Raw genomic sequence first — 20734 nt, forward strand, 5'->3', positions numbered from 1 at the left:
CAGTTTAGAGCCCATCAATATATCCCTGAGGATTACATTTTTTATTTTAGTGTGCATTTACCTAACACTTGAGCTTCTGTGATCGCACTGTTACCTACTTATCCCATTTAGGGATATGCTCTTGGAGTTCTCCCAAGAAACTCACTTAGCCATGGTTTACACCATCCTAAATAATTTTGTGTCATCTGTGTACTGCTTACCCCTTATTCTGGATCAGTTATGAACAAACTGATTCACACCAAGCCCAATACCAGTCCTTGTGAGATTCAACTGCTCTTATTCAAATAGCCTATACTTTGTATCACCTTGGATGCTTGGGGCATCCCCCTTTCATGTCAAGCACACAAACGTGTATTCCTAGCAAAATAATATGAAGGGATTGCTGCTTGTGTGTGCTGGAGTCCTGAGTATGGGAAGTGCTATAATATGAGACTGGAGAGCTTCCCAGAAATTAAAAATGGAAAATAGAATCAAATTCAAATCCTTATAGAGCTTGTTGTTGCTACAGGTGAGCCAAAGGCTGCTAGCAGGGTCACAGCCTCTGGAGAAGAGGCCACCCTTATGGGGGTCCTTTCTCATACCCAGTTCAGAACAACTACCTCTGACACCATAATGTTTCAGAATGTTCTGTACAGACTGAAAGTGTCCCTGAGACGATAAGCCAGACTGGACCCTCCTGGGGCCTTGTCTGGGCTTCAGAGACTGTATGTTCTCAGCACATATTTCTATAGGGCACTTGTTCTTTCCGGTAGAATTTCAGAAAGGAGGCCCTTCCTGCTGTCTCCAGCTGGTGCAGAAAGATACACTCATTTCTGATAGAGAAAGGCGGCGGTCTGTGTCTTACGCAGAGAAGCAAAGAGTATCTAAAATGGAAAAGGACCTAGGAAATACAGGAAGACTCTCAGGGAAATGCAAGGCTGCCTTTTGTTTACAACAAAGAAGGGGAAATCAAGCAGAAAGGAGCAATTGTATGCTTCTGGGTTTTCATATAAGATTTATTTGGCAGTTGGGTCAGTAACTCTTGCCATGAAGATATAGTGCTGTAGTTGCTTGTGACCAATGACCATTATGAATGATCTATTAAATTTGATGATGGGAGGAGGAGGCAATCGCAAAGATAGGAATTCAAACTCCATAACTGTGACTGCTGCTGCTTCGGTGCCTCCCTCGTGAACATCCAGCGTGGCCTTGTGAACAGCCTGCAGGGGGAAAAAATATTTTGTTTTATAAGTATGCAACACAGATAGACCTTGTTACATTTTTAAATTCTTTCTAGGAAATAGGCAGCATGCATTGCTTCTTCACCTATGAGGATATGATAACCTCTCTTCCACGGAAATATCAAGGAAAGTGGGCTGACCTGTATGACTTTGAATTAAGAGGGGAGAAGTACATAATGCAGACTACATGCAAACGGAGAGAGAGAGCTAAGAAACCAGCGACAGTATTCTGTGAAGATATTGACTGGTACTGAGTACCAGCACCTCTTCTTGGGAATCTGGATGCCCCATGAGTCAAATTGCTGAGGGTGGTGGAGGTGGAGATGTGCCAACAGTTGCCTCTCTGGGCAGAGGCTGGCGGCAGGGAAATGCTCAGAAGAGGAGAAGGAGGAAGCAGCTTTCCTGCTACCCCTTCCTCCTTGCTGTCCTCCCTTGTGGGGCAGGAGAAGCAAGATTTCTTTTTCCTCAAGTCAAGGTAAGCTTTTGAGCTCCTTCTCAAAGTACTGTAGAAAATTGCGTTGCTACGTTTTCATCCAGTTCCTGCTTCTATTTTATTTATTTATTTATTATTGCCTTTTAAAAGAAACTTGCTCTGATTTCCACATTGGCAGAAAAGGTGTTGCCTGACTTCTGAAGATCATCTTCCTGTAAGGGCAGGTTGCCTCCTCATCAGTTAGCAACAATCACAGTAAGTCAGCTACAGAAGAGTGTAGGGCACATTTGGAAAAGCGAGTCAAAATGAAAGCAAAATGTCCTCAGATCCACTGTCATCATAACTTTGAATTCACAGGTAGCGTTACTTTAACAACCCACAGCTCCTCTGTCTCAGACCACCACTCATACCCTTGAAATAATGATACGCATCTACTTTGCAGGTGATGAATCCAACCTCCAGGTGGGGCCAGGAGATCTAGAATTTGAGCTAATCCATTAAGCTGGAGAAAATGGCTGCTTTGGAGAATGGACTGTGTGGCACTACATCCTTCTGAAGTCCTCCTCCCAACCCTGTCTTCTCCAATGTCCACCCCCAAATCACCAGTAACTTCTGAACCTGGTGTTGGAAACCATATTTACATGACTGTTTAAGGATTACAGGTAATGGCTTGTATCCAACCATACTTTGAAGAAGACCAACATACTCTTTTCTTCAGAGGACAAGCAGCCATCTTCCTCTGTTGCCTACTGAGCTCTCCCTCAAATGTTGTTTTTATATGAGGGCTTCAATGGACCCCAGGAATAGCTTCTGGTAGGGTCTGTTTTAGGTAGGGTAATTGGTGGAAATGAGTAATGTCAGGGACTTTGAGGAAACCAATGGCTCCCTCTAATTCTCTGGGGATGACTCAGTATTGAATCATACTTAACATCAATTCATCTAGGCAGCAACACACATGGGGCTTTTAAGGCAATGCCTGCTGGTCTGCTGTTTGGCAGTGAATTGGCTCTTGAGCAGCTCACTGATTGATAATCAGCTGGGAAAGAGCCCCCTGCTTTCGGAGATGAAGAAACATGGGTACTGAGTCCGTGATGAGATGCTGGGATGGTGGCAGTTTCTTTCATGGGCATTCCTCAGGATCCCATGGGAGATGCAAGGGCTGTTCTGAGCTGGGACAGACCCCGTGACATAAGGCAAAGGAGAGTATTCTTGGCTCCTGTTCCTCTCTTTGAAAGGAGCAAAGGAAGGAGAGGGTGAAAGAAAGAGAACCTTTTCATGCCACAAATTTGTAATTCTATGGAGTGTATGCGTACCTCACTCCAGCACTCCGTTGTATGCATGTGGCTTAGGAGGTGGTATTAGCTATAAATAAAATGGACGGTTGTAATTCAGATTGCTGATGGAAGATCAGTTCCTAATCAATTCCCTCTGAATCTCCTTAAATTCCTCCGGGATGGGGCGGTATAAAAGTCTAATAAAATAAATAAAAAAATAAAATGCCTCTGCAAGTAGCAAACAAACACAGAAAGATGCTGGCTCAGTTGGTATCTCCCTTGAAGGGAATTTTTCTCAAGGGAGCGTTCATCCACAGGTTCTGCCACCTGAAGCTCAAGATACTAACTGTCCATTCTGACACTGAAGGATTTTGTCACCTCATTCCACAGCATGGGTAGAAAAATCATCTCTTTCTCCAGTAGACGTAGGAAGTCTGATGGGGTGTTCCTGTTGTCTGCTACCAGGAGGCAGGATCTTCTTTAAACGAATTGCTTCCCTTTGACCCCTCGCCAGGGTTGCTAAGTCCCCCAGTTGACTTCCTGCCTCTACAGGAGAGCAAGGCTTTTTTCAGAGCTCCCCTATCTTACCCTCAGGCTCTAAGTTTTCTTCAGCTTCCCTTCCTTTTTACTCTAATGTTTGTTTGTTCCCCCCTCCTTTCTCTATTCCTCAAGGCCTTCTTGAAGGAGGGTTCTATCAGCACGGGAAGCCATAGGCTGCAGCACTTTTCCAGCGACACGACGACGAAGGCTTCTCGCCGCTGCAGCCCGGCCTCTCCACTTTCTATGCTGGGCAGTTTAGCGGCTAGCTACTTTACGGAATTGTAGCCAGCCGCTTTTTTTTTGGCGCTAGCTAAGGCGCTGCCTTGGTAAATATCAGTATGGGACTCTTCAGGATCGGCGCCACTTTGGGAGCTGCAGCTCCTTGCTGCCATGAGCACTCAAGCTTCCTAAGGCTGTTTCCTGAGGCACTTCCCAGTTAACGGGCGGCAGTAATGACGACGTCAAGCTTTCCTGGAGAGGGAAATCTTACTCGCTATTGCGGGTAGAGTCCACTCGAAGGCTCTACCGCCAGAGCCTCCACCTGTCAGCCAGAGAAGGGACGGGAACGCTTCACTCAGCAGACGCCACGCCAAGTCCAGCCGCTGCTGTCCAAACTGGGAATAAATCGGCGGACTAATTCCACTCCCAAACGCATAAGCAAGGGCAAAAAAGCCCCTAAATCTAAATTTCTTTCTGATGCCACTTGTGGGACGTAAAAGCCACCAAAAAAGCTAAGCACAATCCAAACCAAGTGCAGCTTTGACTTCTGAATCTCACGGCAAGCAACTGTGACAGAGAGGGCTGATGAGGTTGGGCAAGTTAACCCCAATTCCCTTGCAGGAGGGAGTGGCAGGTCAACTCTTCCAGATATTCCAGGATGCCTGATGCCCATCTCCCCTGCAGCTCTGTAAATATTCTGATCCCAGCAGCTGTCCTAACAGCAGGGTACTCCAGTGCATCTAATCCTAACTGCCCTGCTAGATCCAGTCAGCCCCTCACAATAGAGTCAGAGAGAGTGAAGCAGGCATCAGCTTATAAGCGAGTGTATAGATGAAGAGGAAAAGTTCTCTGACACAGAGGATAGTCAGGATTGAACCTAGTGATAAACTCCCAGATTTTTTCAAATCTAGAAGACCTTTTCCATTCCTGGATCTCCCCAAAACTCAATTTCTGCCCTGGACTCCCCAAGATCTCTGCAGAGGCAAGAGGAGGTTCCTGTAATTCCCAACAACTCAAACTTATCAAAGGCAGACCTGCTGGAAATCAGGATTACTTCCCAACAGGATGGAACAGGACAAATCTTGCTTCCCCATCCCAGAAGCTTCTAAAAGCTTAATTAGGGAAGCGAGTGGCAGACCCCTACATCTAGCAAAACCCTCCTCTAGCTAAGAAACTCCACTTCCTCCCAACGATGTGTACATCAATCCTTACAGGTTCCATCTAATTTCATGCACCTGTCGCGTCATCTTAATCAGGTGGTTTAGTTCCCAGGGATGGAGATGGTTCCATCAGAGACCCTCAAGACAGGAAGGCAGATGATGCACTCTAAAAAAGGGGCACACGAAAGTGCTTAGCCATGTCCATGAAGGCACTCTCTCCCATCCGGGCCACTGTGGCTAGAGAGCACTCCTAGCTTGGCTCAAAAGAATTTCCCTAGAACTTCTTCCACTCCGGAACACAGAGCCATCAAAGAAGGAATCGAGTAGGGTCAGAATAGGAGCCCCATTTTCAAGGATTCCACCTTTGATGCCTCTGGCTATGGCAGCCAGATCTAATGGCTCCACTCTGGCTGCCACTAGATTCATCTACTTGGCTACGCTCTTTGAAAGCTGGATGCTCTTATCTAAGGCTGCTGTCACCAGCCACCACTTCCAGGAGAGAAACTTTGGCACAGGAACTAGATCAAACTTCTAGTTAAGGACAAAGATGATAGGAGAACTCCTCCCACTTCTTAAGTTAGACAAGACAGTAAGTTTACAACAGGGGCCCTTCCCCAGCTCCTTCAGATCCTTTCAGCCCTCGCTGGGCTCCTCGAATCCAGAGACAGAAACAGATCAAACCAAGGGCAGCATTCAATACCAACTCCAGTGGAACTGCAAGAAGGGGATCATTTCACCTTCAGGAGAGGAGACCGACCTCCAAGCTCAGATAAAACAAACAGGCAATGACTGGGCGCTCAGATCCCTCAGTGGGAGGGAGGCTGTCTCACTTCAGCCTACAATGTGGAACAACAACCTTGTAGATGCTTTGGCCAGGGAAGTAGTTCACTAGGGTTACAATTCATAGAGTTCTACACTTCTCTCCAAACACCGCATTTTTTCCCATCCCCACTAAGCCCAATCCCACACAAGAGACACAGAACCTTGAACGCAATCCAACACCTACTCTCCATACAAGCTTAATGTAACATGTACCTGCACAACACAAACACACCGAGTGTACTCTCACACTTTTTTACGGTCCCCGGCAAAATCAGGGGACTGGAGGGCGCATCCTCAACTGGAAATAATGAAATCAAAGCACATATTAAGGATCGCAGGTAACCAAGATGGAAACGCTTCGCGACTCATCACAGCATCCATCAGGGAAGTTGAGAGAATACCTGACTTCCTCCACCTCAATGGAAGCATACCTATCACGCCCCATCCACCCAAGACACAGAAGGCTCCTATTACGCTCATGTGTGTGGAACAGGAACACTTTCCAGTTCAAGGCATCGCTACTGCCTCATTTGCATCTCATGCCTTTGAAGTTTTTTTCCAAAACTGACATTACCCCCTCCATAATTCAATTACGGCAGCAAGGGATCCACGTCCACCCTTACTTGGACGACATCTTAATTCGGTCCAAAACCAAAACCAGTGCACTAGCAGACGTCCAACTAGTGACTCAAACTTCCTACAATACCCCATTTCCTTATAAACAAGTCCAAAAGTTCACTCAAACCCACATGCAGAATGGAGCATTTAGGTGTAATTGTAGACACAAGGTTAAACTCTCTCTTCCTCCCAAAATGCAAGGTCCACAAAGTTCAGAAGGAAGTTTCCTTCCTCATCTCCAGAAAGCAAACGTCCCTAATGCACCTGGCGAGCATCCTAGGCCAGATGATAGCGGCCATCGACGCAGTTCAGTGGGCAAGAATGCACGCAAGACCCCTTCAGACCTTCCTGCGCCAGTACCAATGGGACATCGCCCACAAACGAGACCAGCAAATAGCCGTTCCGTTCTCTGTGAAGTCCAACCTCCGATGGTGGACCAAAACGCACACCCTCCCAGGAAGGTCTACTCTAACCTGGTCCGGGAGCGGATCCAGGTCTGCACAGATGCCAGTCTATCCGGATGGGGAGCCACCCTGGGATCTCAGACGGTTCAAGGCCACTGGTCACAATCCCAGAAAGCCCCCTTCATCAATCTGTTAGAGACGCACGCAATATTCTTAGCTCTCCTTCACTTCAAGGAGCAGTTAGTTCACCAACACGTTTTAATCAAAACAGACAATATTGCGCGTAGGGCCTACATAAATCACCAGGGAGGTTCTCGATCGCGACTCCTACAGAAGGAGGCGGACAAGATCATGAACTGGGCCGAGAGCAATCTATTGTCCATACAGGCAGAATACATCAAGGGTCAATTGAATATCACGGCGGACTGGCTTCCAGCCGAATGTGACACTGACAACGCGGAATGGTCGATTCTCCCCGGAGGTCTTCCCAACAACTCATGCAACTCTTTCCAGTCCAGAGTTATTCCCTTTGCTACTCCGAATAATGCTCAACTAATGCCAGTTCATGTCCCGATATCGGCAGCACAGCTTTATAAATCCAACGCCGCTGGATAGCCCCTGGCCCCCCAGGAGACGCTTCACGATTTCCAATTCCATTCCTCTCTATTCCCAACAACTGTTGAGATCGCCTGTTCCAGGAACAGCTCGACAATGATCCTTATAGCCCCATACTGGCTAATTTAGGCCCTGGTTCTCCACCATACTAGAAGTAGCAGTGAGGGAACTGACCCCTTTACCCTCCAGGCTAGACTCCTCCTGAACGAAAAAATGTCCCAGTGCTACATCCGGGATTCCAGATAGGTTGCATCTAACCGCATGGCTGGGCTGAAAGGCAGGCAGGGCTAGGAGAAAAAAGGATACTCAAGCCAGGTCATACAAACCATCCTAAAATCTAGATCGTGAGATCCACCCACCAGAATCTACGATGACATAATGCGGAAGGTGTTTGAAAATGGGCTTTACAAACGTAAACTTGAACCCTCTAAGACTGGGTTGGTACACATCCTAGATTTCCTCCAGGAAGGGTAACAGAGGGTCCTAGAGCATCTACTCCTCCGCAGGGGCAACTGGCAGCCCTTTTCAACGGTGTGGCTCTAAAAAATCCAGGGTCACCGGGCTTCCAGTGCACACTCCAGACGCCCTGTAATTTCGATTCCTTTAAAGGAGTTCCTCAAACACAGGCCCTAAGATCCACAGGTTCCCATCCTGAACTTCTTGCACACAGTGCTATTACTCCCTCACTTCAGATCCCTCTTCTTCGAAGCCGATTCGGACTCATCTATCTCCGTTGGCTGAGAATGAAAACTCTTGTTCCCTCGGCTTTTAATATCAGCCAGGAGAGCTCTGAACTCAGATCACTCCAGCATATCACCGCCTGTTGCACATTACATCCGACAGTCACCCTAAGGCTAAGGACTCCCTCTTTTCACTTCCTAAAGTCGCCCCAATTTCCATTTAAAACAAGATATAGTCCTTCCGGTTTTCTACCCAAGTCACAATGACAGAGAAAAAATTGTGGCACGTCTTACGACGCAGGTCCCTTAAATGTTCCTATAATGCACGGAGGATATCAGAAAAATCCAACAGCCTGTTTATCAATGTATCTCTATCCTAGGTTGGCTACTAGATGTCAGGTGCTGCTATAAGTAACGCCTTTATCCGCGACTCTACTCGAGGCTTGCCACCACCAAATTATCGGTACTAACTGAATCACAGCGACTCTGTCCGGCCAGCCACTAACGCAGCTAGGACAGCAAATCCCAGTCGAGATATTTGCAGAGCGGCCATCTGGTCATCCTCATCTACCTTCGTCAAACACTACAGGTTAGATTCCTGGCCGCAGTGTACAGACTGCCTCGCCAGGATTCCTGACCTGGTCAAGGAAAACTGATTTTCTCCCACCCGGGAGCAGGGACACGGGCGCTGTGGTGGTCCCATCAGATTCTATCGCCTTCCATTGACTGGTTTATTGGTTCACTACTCGTGAATAGCCTTTTCTCCAGTTGTAGGGAAGTCTCCCGCCTCCCTTGGAGCAGCTCTTCCTCATTCAGATCTTGAATGTTCCATAATCAGTTCCCTAGTTTTATTCCCTCATGTTAGGGGGTTAATTTAAGAGTTAAGACTGTTTTTTCTTAAGTGTTGTTTGTTCAGACTACGTGGTCAGTTCGCAACTGGGGGACTTAACCCTGACGAGGGGTCAAAGGGAAGCAATTCGTTTAAAGAAGATCCTGCCTCCTGGTAGCAGACAACAGGAACACCCCATCAGACTTCCTACGCCTAACTGGAGAAAGGCTATTCACGGTAAGTGAACCAATCGCCGAGGGTGTCTGGGTGCCACAGGAGACTGAAGGGTACCCAGCAATTCAATTTGTAGTGGGGCTAATAAGCAGATTTTTGTAATGGGCAGCTGGTAGCAAACCTTCCGTCCTTTCCTCAGGATTGAAAAGCATCCTGCAACAGGTAGGAATGGTCAGACTGAGCTCTAACTACTGCACTGTAGTTAGACTGCATGAGACTACCTGTAGCAAGTGTGGAAAAGTTGTGCCAGATATTCCTAACAGAGTCTAGTCAAGACAAGTACAACATATTGATTCATTCTGGCTTCATCCCCACCTTAGAATAGAATAGAATAGAATAGAATCTTTATTGGCCAAGTGTGATTGGACACACAAGGAATTTGTCTCCGGTGCATATGCTCTCAGTGTACATAAAAGAAAATACATTTGTCAAGAATCATAAGGTACAGCACTTAATGATTGTCATATAGGTCTAGTAAGCAATCAGGAAACAATCAATAGTAATAAAAACATAAAATGTAAAATCATAAAATAAAATGAAATGTCAGCACAGGCTATAGTCATACAGTCATAATTCTCAAGTGAGATGGGTAATAGGAATGATGAAAAAAGTAGTGCAGTAATTATATAATAAATATATAAATAGTTTGACATTATCGAGGAATTCATTTTTGTTTAACAGAGTGATGGCATCTCGGGAAAAAACTGCTCCTTATGTCTAGTTGTCTTGGTGTGCAGTGCCTCCAGCTTAATGCTTAGAGGGTAAGAGTTGAAACAGTTTATGTCCAGGGATGCAGGGTCAGCAACATTTCACAGCCCTTGACCCGCATACAGGTCCTCAATGGAAGGCAGGCTAGCAATTGTTTTTCTGCAGTTCTGATTATTCTGAAGTCTGTGTTTCCATCTTGTTGGGTTGCAGAACCAAACCACAGTTATAGAGGCAGATGATGACTCCAATGATTCCTCTCTGTAGAACTGTACTCAGCAGCCCTGGGCAGCTCTGAGCCCCTGAGCAGGCGAGAAAGAACATTCTTTGTTGTGCTTCTTTAAAACGACATTTTGATATTAGGTGTCCATTTTAGGTCATGAGATATGATGGAGCCTAGAAACTTAGCTGTCTCACTGTTGATACCGTGTTGTCTATATCAGAGGAGGTAGGATGGGAGGGTTCTCCTGAAAATCTACCACCATTCTACGGCTCTTAAGTGTTCAGTTCCATCAACTCCAGTGGCACCACGCAGGCTAGCTGTCCAACCTCCCGCCTGTATGCTGCCTCCATCAGTTGTCCTAATGAGACCAATCAACACTGCTGTATCATCTGCAAATCTCAGTATTTTAACAGATGGATCATTTGAGATGCAGTCAGTGGTATAATAGAGAGAAGAGGAAGGTGAAAGTACACAGCCACCTTAGCCCTGTGCTCATTTTAGCAGGTGTCTGATGTAATTTTTCCTAGCTTCACCTGCTGCTCTATCTGTTAGGAAGTTTGTGATCCACTTACAAATATGCCTGTAGGTACCAAGTATAGCTGATTTAGTTTGGTTAGAAGAATGTCCGTCTGATAGGTGCATTGAATGCTGAACTAAAGTCAATAAAGAAAATTCCTCTGTATAGGTCTTTGATGCATTCAAGATGCTGTAGGATATAGTAAAGCCATATATTAACAGTATCATCTGTCGATCTATTTGTTCCCGGTATGCAAATTGTAAGGGGGGTCCAACAGTGATCCTCGTTGATGGTTTTCAAATGGTACATCACTAGCCTTTCAAAAGTTTCTTCATAACTATGATGTTAGAGCAACTGGTCTTGTAGTCAAAGCCTCATTCCTTGATGAAAGGCTTCTTCTCGCACTGGACGATAGTGGAGCCGCCAGCTAGTGGCTGAACATAGCACATCTCTAGTGGGATTTGTTGATAAAGATTTGGGTGAAGATGGGGTTTCTCAATTGACAGCACAGACTTCCTTTTAGGCAAGAAGGTGTTATCTTGTCTTGGGCCTGCAGTTTTCCAGGCTTCTGTCTTTAGCCAGATCTTGCACTCCTTCTGAGATCAATAGGGTTGTAAACCCACGAAATGGGTTCAGTTATAGGGAAGTTTGGCTATTGTTGGTAATCTGAGAGTAGAGGTTGTGTGGAGAAAGGTGACTGTAGATTGTTTTCAAACCTACAGTAGAACACGCTCAGGGTCGCCTGCCACAATTGCTGATTTCCTTTCCAGCTTCTGGAAGGTGGTTTACTGTAAATCGTGATATTTCTTTGGAGAGTTTTCCACATGTTTGCTGTTCCGCTTTGGTGAAAAACTGGATTTTTTAGCTTTCAGAGTAGTTTCTTTTGCTGCTCTGATCTCCTTTGTTAATACATTTCTGGGCCCGATTGCAGCAGCATTCTATCACCTCTTCTGTAGGCCTCTTTGGAACGACGAATCAAGTTTAAGTTTAGCTGTGAACTAAGGTTTGTTGTTACTATATATACTGCAAGTTCCTTATTGGTATAAGAAAGATCTCTACAGAAGCTGATAGGCGTGATGTTAAGCAGTATCTGTGAGTTCATCCAAATCTGCAGAGGTGTTCCTTTAAAAATATTCCAGTCTGTAAAGCAGTCAAGGCAAGCCTGCAGCTCTTTAACTTTGCCTCCTTCAGTCCAAGTTCTCACTGATTTAGTTATTGGTTTTGTGGCTTTAAATCTCTTTGTTTGTGGGCAGGTACAAGGTGAATCATGTAATGATCAGAATGGCCTTACAGCTGCTCGTGGTAAAGACCATAAGCATCTTTCAGCAAGTTAGCTAGCAGTGGTCTAAGATATCTTGCCTCTGGTGGGACAGCTGATTACGCTGAAAGTATTTTGCAGGTCTTCCTAAGTTTGCTTTGTTTAAATCTCCCAAAATAATAACCAGTGAATCAGGGTATTTGGCTCAGCCTCCATAATCTGACCGGTTAGAGTTCCACGCCTTTTTTACAGATGCTTGTGGATGAATATAAAACCAAAAAAAACAGAACTGAATTTTATCTCCTCGAGGGAACAAAAGGGCTCTTTTGCAATTAATAAAGTAAGGACTCCAACCCTCATCACAGAATTTTAAATTCATTGTTATGTCTTGACACCTTCAGCTTTGCTGATGTATATACATAATCCTCCTCCTTTTTTTTCTCTTCCCCTGATAATTCTGCAATCTTCTGCAATCTTATTGCAATCTTGCAAATCCTTTATTGCTTTGTTTAATTAGCTATTTCCCATTAACATAGGTGTTCAACTTCTCATAGTTATGGATTAGTGCCTTATCATCCCCTGCCAGCATAATGCTGGCAGGGGATGATGGGAGCTGTAGTCCATAACATCTGAAGGGCTGCGAGTTTGACACCTATGCATTAGATCTTGAGTGGTTAGTTTGTCATTTGTTATAATAAAACCCCTGAATGTTCTTCATGAAACATATTAAAAACCATTATTTAAACGGAAAAGATACAGCAAATTCAGCTTCAAACCATTCACATACTTACTTTGGAAACCTTTACATTGGGTTCTCCAGTAATCCCAGATAGATCAGCATCATCACTGAAAACATTCTTCACACCCTGTTTCTGCAATAAATCTTTGACATCATAGGTTCCAGAAATGGAAAATTTTGGAATATGCAAATGTATTTCACTAGTTCATAGCGAGCAAAGAGAAAAGCACAAAAAAGGATGTTCAGGATCAAATATTTCAATTGTCTGAGACGCACACAATTAAAAAGAGCATAATTTAGAACTTTTATTCTCGTGATTTGGTTGTGCTCAAATCACACAACCAAAAGCAGTGTATTCTGGTTTCTTTGATGGCTTATTTTCTGTTTTTAATGGTATTAGAGACTCATTTGAGGAACAATGTTGTGTAGCAATATTGATCATATCTTCTTCTTTAAATGTTATTTATCAATCACCAACAGTAGAACAAGATTAGATCTCCTATAACATATTCAGCGAGACAATGAGCATAAGCACCAAAATACAGCACCAAAATCAGTGAAAATAGTAAACTGTAAATGTTGATTTGGATGTGGGGTTGAGGAGACTATCGCTCTCTGAGATAGCAGAGAGACCCAGCCTCTCAAGCCTGATTGTCATCTCCAGGTCAAGGGGATAGACTCGAGATCAACCACATATCTCTTAAAGGCTTCCTTGAGAAAAGGGGGCATCTAAGGATGCTTTTTTCTGCCCTAGAGTGAAACCTGGGAGTGGGACCACCATCTTAGCTAAACCCAACTGTGGAACTTGAAAGGAATTAAGCTGTTTCAAATCAGATTTCTGATACCTAGATTAATCATATGAGAATTTACAAAAAGACGCTATCTCAGAACTGGAAAAGACAAGAAGTATAAAGACTGGCTGTTTGATGGACTTAACGAAATAAAGATATAAGGATCCTGCAATAACTGTGATTTTTAAAAAATTCAAAATAAGCCAAGGTTTTTAATATAAAGTTTGGAAACAAAAAGACTCTTGAAGGTTTGCTTAATTTTACTTAAACATAAAGTGGAGAGTTTAAAATAAGAAGATCAATGTATATTGAAACTTACAAGATTTGTAGGATTTGATTGGTCATCAGATCAAAATATTTTTGGAAGGAAGAGATCACAAGCGTTGAGAAACTGAGGCCCCTTCCGCACACACAAAATAATGCTTTTTCAAACCACTCTCACAACTGTTTGCAAGTGGATTTTGCTATTCCGCACAGCTTCAAAGAGCACTGAAAGCAGTTTGAAAGTGCATTATTCTGCATGTGCGGAATGAGCCTGAGTGAGGAATGCTGGATCTGGTGTTTGTCATGCCATAAATCTGAGTCACTTCAAGAAAGGAGGGAGAGAAGAACTCAGAGTAAAGGAAGAAGTTCTTTATCCTTAAAAAAATGTAAAATCCTCATGACAACAAGAAGGCGAATAGAGAAGTGAAGTGTTTGTGATCATGGAAAATACCGTGGTGGGAAATATATTTTGTTTTGAGAAAGTGCTGTTTGTGAGTTTTAAAGTATGGCAAGCAAGCAAGACTCTACCAAAGGAAAACCAAGGAAAGACTCTGTAAGTCAAGTATTGAAGCCCAACAAGCAGAAAAATGGGAGGAAACTCTGATAAATAGGCACGCAGATTTAATGAATATGCATAAGAAATTGCATGATATATTAGAAATAAACACAGCAACTCTCAAGGAAGTAAACAAAAAAGTAAATTTAACTGGTGTCACCACCAAGAACCTTAACAGAGGTTGTAAGACGAATAAAAATAGATTAGATGGTTCTGCATCTGGAAGAGGAGAATGAAAGACTCCAAGATCACATTGCTATGCTGGAATACAGACAAAGAGAAAATCCTTTATGATCAATCCCAGAAGTGGAGGAATAGGATATTAAACAGTTCCTTACCATAAAACTGGCACAGCTAGTACATGTAAAACCTGAGATAACGGAAGGGGAAACTGATCAAATCTTTTGCATAAATTCAAGGAGATTACAAGAGATTGTCTTATGAAGTTTAAGGCCAGTTCTATCAATCCAGCTCTATCAGATACTACAGGCCCACTTTGCAATCAGTCTGATAATTGAGGGAACAAATATCATAATTCTAATCTGGAGGAACCGGGTTTGATTCCCAGCTCTGCCACTTGAGCTGTTGAGGCTTATCTGCAGAATTCAGATTAGCCTGTGCACCCCAACACATGCCAGCTGGGTGATCTTGGGCTAGTCACAGTTCTTTTGAGCTCTCTCAGCCCCACCTCCCTCATAGGGTGTTTGTTGTGAGGGGGGAAGGGCAAGGAGATTGTAAGCACCTTTGAGTCTCCTACAGGAGAAAAAGGGGGGATATAAATCCAACTCCTCCTCCTCCTCCTCCTCCTCCTCCTCCTCCTCCTCCTCACCACTGCTGGGACAGAGAACTGCTGAACTACTGAAAAGGGAGGTGTTCTTCAATTTCAAAGGCAAAAAATTAAGAATTTTGAAAACTGTGAGGCATACTCCGCCAAAAACAGCGGCTGTGGAAGGTTGAAAACACTGTTCCAAGTGTGCTGGTTGCATGGCTGCCACCTCTGTATCGAGGTAGCACCATGCTTTTCCCCTGCAATCGGCAGGGCAATGCTATTTTCCTGCCTCACTCAATGACTGAGGCATTTGGGAAACAATGTTTCCCTCCCAGCACCGTGCAAACTAGAATATTCTTGTGAAAATATTATACTGATTAGAGATTTCAATGGAGTAACCTCAAAGTGATTAGACTGGAAATAGGATATGCTTATGCCAATGCACCAGTGGTGCATCTGCCAGGGGAAAGGGGGTTCCCCTTGTCCCTAGGTGCCTCTAATCTGGTCACGTGGGGGGAACAAAATGGGCCCCCACATAACTAGCTCCAGCGCAAAGACAATGAGGCAGCAGGAATCCTGCTGCTTCATTATCTTTGGGCTCCCTCGACCCCGCCCACATCATCATTGATGTGGGTGGGGCCAACGATGTCTGAGGACACTGCCCCTCCCTGGACTCCCTACAACAGGGGTCTGCAACCTGTGGCTCTCCAGATGTTCATGGACTACAAATCCCATCAGCCACTGCCAGCATGGCCAATTGGAGAGCTGCAGGTTGCAGACCTGTGCCCTAGAACCAGGCAGCTGGCAGCTCAGCTTCTGCCTCCCCTCCGTGAGGTGCTTTTATTAGCACTGAGGCCAGGGGCAGGGCTTGGGGGGCAAGGCCATACACCTGAGGTGTGGTGGGGGCATGGCCACACCCCTGGGGGTGTAGAATTGCTTGTCCCCACCCCCTGCCTGAGCCCCATCCCCAGCCTGAGCCCCATCCCCTGTTTATTAAAGCATCTCTTGGAGGACAGAAGATGGCAGCCTCTTCTGCTCTCCCCAGAGATGAGGGCAGAAGCCGGGCTGCTGGCTGCCGGGCTCCAGGAGCCTGGGGGAGGAGCAGGGGCAGAACACCATCCCTAGTCACATTGGGGGGAGGCACCATTTTCCATGATACACCTCTGCAATGCACTATGCCTTTTACCCATGTAATGATATTGATAGACTATACCTTCTCCAGAGATTTGGGGGCAGAGGGATACTGCAAGTAAAGCAAACCGTGGAGGAGGAGAAACATGCTAGCCCAGAAGTTCTCAACCTGTGGGTCGTGACCTTTGGGGTCGAACGACCCTTTCACAGGGTTCACCTAGGACTCTGCATCAGTGTTCTCCATCTCTAAAATGGATAAATGTTAGGGATGGGGGTCACCACAACGCGAGGAACTGTATTAAAGGGTTGGGGCATTAGGAAGGTTGAGAACCACTGTACTGGCCAATTATGTGAAAGAAAGTCATGAACAGACAATGACTGAAATGAAGAATAGGCATTTACTGAAAGGCCAGATCACCAAACAGAAGTACAGGGAAAAATGTGAAAGGACTGAAAGCTGGCACAACAAAGCATTAACATTGTGCAAAGAAAGTTACAGGGGACTAGGCAACCGTATCTGTTGATTTATTTTTTAGTGAAAGAGAGGACCTGAGAGATGAAATGGCCTTGGTTGTCCATATATTTTAAAAGAGGCAAAAAGGGTAGCAATATGTAATGGCCAGACCTCTTTATAACTCTGAACTCTAGAGGGGTTTTAGAAAGTGGTAGGCACTCTGTGTGAGTGAGAAAAGATGTGTCATGGACATTTTGTTCCTTAAGGCATCCAGGTATCCAGTTTTCAACTGGACAGTCCAATATTTTGCCTTTCTGTCTAGTAAATAAACTGAATTTTTTTTGCACATGTTAATGTTCAGTATTTTATGACTGACTAGCGGGACCTGGCCATGCGTTGCTGTGGCAATTGTCCTTCTCATCACAGTCTGCAGCCCACACAAATGTCCATGCTGGCCCAATGATCCCCAGCATAGCCTTTTGGGAGCAGCAGTGGCATAGTGGCTATGAGCAGGTGCACTCTGATTTGGAGGAACTGGGTTTGATTTCCAGCTCTGCAGCTTGAGTTGTGGAGGCTTATCTGGGGAATTCATATTAGCCTGTGCACTCCCACACACACCAGCTGTGTGACCTTGGGATAGTCACAGATTTTTGGAGCTCTCTCAGCCCCACCCACCTCACAGGGTGTTTGTTGTGAGGGGTGAAGGGCAAGGAAGCTAAGCCCCTTTGAGTCTCCCAGGAGAGAAAGGGGATATAAATCCAAACTCCTCCTCCTCCCTCCTCCCCTTCCACTTCCTCTCTCCCTTCCTCTCCACTTCTTCTCTGGGGTGGACAACAACCCCTTCAATTCCCTCACATATATGGTGCTGTCTTGGTTTTGTGCATAAGGTAACCCTTTTCCATTCCATAACACACGGAACTGTCCAGAGCAAGCAGTCCCACATCCATTGCCTCTCAGATCGCAGGCCAGCCCTCCTGGTTTTGTAGAAGGCCACATGCAAAAGAAGCAGAGGCAGTAGTGTTGGTTCGCCCCCCCCCCCCCCGGATTTTCTTAGAAGAAAAAGGCAAACTCCAGCTGTGGCGAATATGGGTAAGGAAGTGGGTAAGTGGTGGTTGGATGTGAGGGAGGGAAGAGTGAGGTGTGTGAGGATGTGGACGTGGATGTGGGGCTGTGTGGGTAGGCAGGTGAGTACAGAGAGGAAAAAGTTACCTGCATGTGTGTGTGTGTGTGGGAACCTCACCTGACGCCTCACACGGCAAAGTGTACGTGTTTCACTTCCACTCTGTATTACCTAACAGTATTACTCTATTTATCACTTCACTGCTCATCTCTGCCCATCTGGCGCAGACATTCTAAGCCCTCTTGCTACTCAAGCCCCTCAGGCTGCAATGAATATCCTCCAAGGGTGACAGTTAAACACAGTCATCAGCTTATGACCTGGGTGCTACTTGTGAAAAGACTTTTACCTGCCTGTGTATGGACTTTTAGTGATTTGAAGGTCCGATTACCTGCCCGCAACAGGGAGGAATGTCATGTGAAAATTTGGGGGCGATCTGTCCAGCCGTTTCGGCGTTAGGGAGTCACCAACAAACGGATGGTTAGCTTTTTATATATATAGATTAAGCTAGCAGTCTCTGTGGTCAAGGTCCATGTATGTGTACTTTCTTTCCTCTGTACCTTCAGAAAGTGGTAGCACCCTCCCTGTCCACTTGCACTCTATTGAAGCAGCAAGCAACGAAAATCTAGTGTGGTTTTAAAACAAATGCTTTTACTTATCCTGTACTGATGTATTAACCAATACTGCAGCCCTCCTTAAAATAGCACACAAAAGAAACTTACTCCATTTTGACAGATGTCACCCATTTTTGAAAAACTTGTATTGACAAAGCATTCTCCACAGCCTTCAGTTTTCCCTGGTCCGGCAGAATAAACCATGCTATGTAATCTTCATTGTAAGGAACTCTGACCACCCAACAAGACAAGTCTTCATCATGATGAAAACCATAGACACCTTTTCGGTACATCATGTTGACCTTCACTGTTGTGTTTGCATCGACAATGAAATCTGTTTTCCTGGTCAATTCAGAGTTAAAAAGATCTTTCCAACATGCTAAGGATAAGAAGAAGGGTTCATTAAATATGGTAAATGCTGATTCACATATATGCACATTATTGTAGATTAGCTGTCTGCTTAATTGTAACAACACTAAACGCTAGAGCCCAGGAATTCTATTCTTAACGTCTTAGATCAAAGTAAAGGTTTTGTGTAAGCTAGCTGGGAAACAGAACATGAGATGGCAACCTCCCCCCCTCCCACAACACCCAAAACGACTAGGCAAAGAAATGGGATGCTTGAACACACGTGCACATTGACTCAACTTTCCATCCAAAAGAAAAGGTTTGTCTCCAGTTTGTCTGCTCATCAATATCTGAAGCCTTCCTATAGCCTAAGGAGCTTTCATTACCAGAGGAAGGCTTTAAAGACTGGAGAAGGAAGTTGTAAGACACAAGTCACAATTCCAGAACTCCTAACAGTTTTCTCAGTTATGATGTGCTGAAATTCTGCCATCAATACTTATTACCAACTTCACCTTTTATTTACCTTTTAAAGAAGATATAGTTTAGAAGAACCATTGCAGTGCTTCTTAATCTAGTCCTTGGATTGCTTGGAGGATTTCCTCCTATCTGTTTTGTTCTTTACATAATCGTTTGTCTTGTTTCTTGCTGCTGTGGTATCTCTGAAGCAAGTTGGAAGGCAATCCATTTCATACAGGGTTTCCACATTGTTCAGGAAATTTGGGATCCACTTTCCATGACTCCTTCTATGAATAAAGTGCCCCAATATCCATCTTTGTGATATTATTGGGTTGGTTAAGTGTGTGGATGACTTGGTTAAATGCTCCATGGATCCTGTATTCTCTTCTGTAGCATCCGAGGAGGTCGAAAGTAGTCCCATTGAAAAGCTGACGATGTGGTTCTTGCATTTTTAGCTCCAAGCATCAGCATAGCAAAGGCTGTGGAGATGCTCAAAGGAGAGAGAAATGACATTTTGGGGAGATGGATCTGAAGCGAATAGTTTGTATAATCTTGGAATGCACATTCTGGTGATTTGGTATGACTCATCTTTTTGAAGCCAGTTGTTTCGGGTTTCCTGTCTTTCTGCTGGAGGCTGATGCTGAGGTCTAGGTGGGTTTCTTTTATCTCCACCTTGCCCCAGTTCCCTTAAGTGATGGTCCCTGGGAGCTGATGACAAGTTACCCTAGAAGACCAGCTAACTGCAAGAAGCAGAGGATGAACTTCATTGGAACTGGTGGTGAAGTGACAATCAGTAAATTTCCCAGTTAACTGCAGTATACTGCAAAGAAATTTTGTTATAAAAATATCTAAAATGTTATTCTTGAGTTTGTCTCAGGGCACTTGTATCTATGTGATTAAAAATGCATTCCTACCTCAATGTAACTGGCTAAAGCCACAAACCAATTCTGCTAAAGATATATGTAAGCAGCCTGCTATCTGTAAGCACTGCCATCTGTGGCATTCTCTTTGCTTGATCCTCACTTTATGGTTCTGCACATGCCTTTGTAGGATAACTAGGTTTCCCCTCTGACACCCTGGTCCCAAGGAGAGATAGAGTTTCATCTCGGGTTGTCTTGTAAGCAGGGGCCAGGTGGCTTTCTCTTACCTATCTGCCGACAGTGACCTTGGAGGTGCCTTAGCTCCAGGGACTGTTTTTCACAAATTCTTACCAGGAGGTGGGGTAAAGGGCATGGTAAAGGCTAGGTTTGTCAGAACTGACTTTGCTAAAGCTTTGATAAGCTTCATTGCCCTTATCAATAAATGCTACTGATCAACAACACAGAGTCCATTTATTGGCTTAAGGTTTGATACCCAACAGAGTTTTATTTTTGAAAGTATCAAAACATTCTGAGTCCAAATTTGGAAGTCTACCATTTACTCTAGATGATTAGTTTACTTTTTTCAACAAAAGAATGTTAGATAACATTTGAAAAATTAAAAAGAATAGAAATGTTTTATAATAATGCTGAGGTTATTTGCAGAGCATTCCTTTGGAGATTCAGTGTTCTTTTCTTTCAGAAGTTTCCAGCCTGATGAAATACAAGAATATAGAATCCTCATTTAATTCTGCCACCAGTTTTAAAATGGGATCTGAATCATCCCATGTGGGGTGAATTCTAGGCACTCAGTCCTACATTCAACTGAAAAAAGATATTCTGTATACTCACAAGAAGACAGACAAAATGACTGTTTTTTGGATAAG

At 44.5% G+C, this 20734-nt stretch overlaps 1 pseudogene; it reads right to left on the reverse strand.

Annotated features, from left to right (window-relative positions):
- Positions 1-994: 994 nt before the first annotated feature.
- On the reverse strand, positions 995-19439 carry LOC125426373 (annotated as a pseudogene).
- Positions 19440-20734: the final 1295 nt, after the last annotated feature.

The sequence above is a fragment of the Sphaerodactylus townsendi genome, linkage group LG02, assembly GCF_021028975.2.
Source record: "Sphaerodactylus townsendi isolate TG3544 linkage group LG02, MPM_Stown_v2.3, whole genome shotgun sequence".
In the NCBI taxonomy this organism is placed as follows: domain Eukaryota; kingdom Metazoa; phylum Chordata; class Lepidosauria; order Squamata; family Sphaerodactylidae; genus Sphaerodactylus; species Sphaerodactylus townsendi.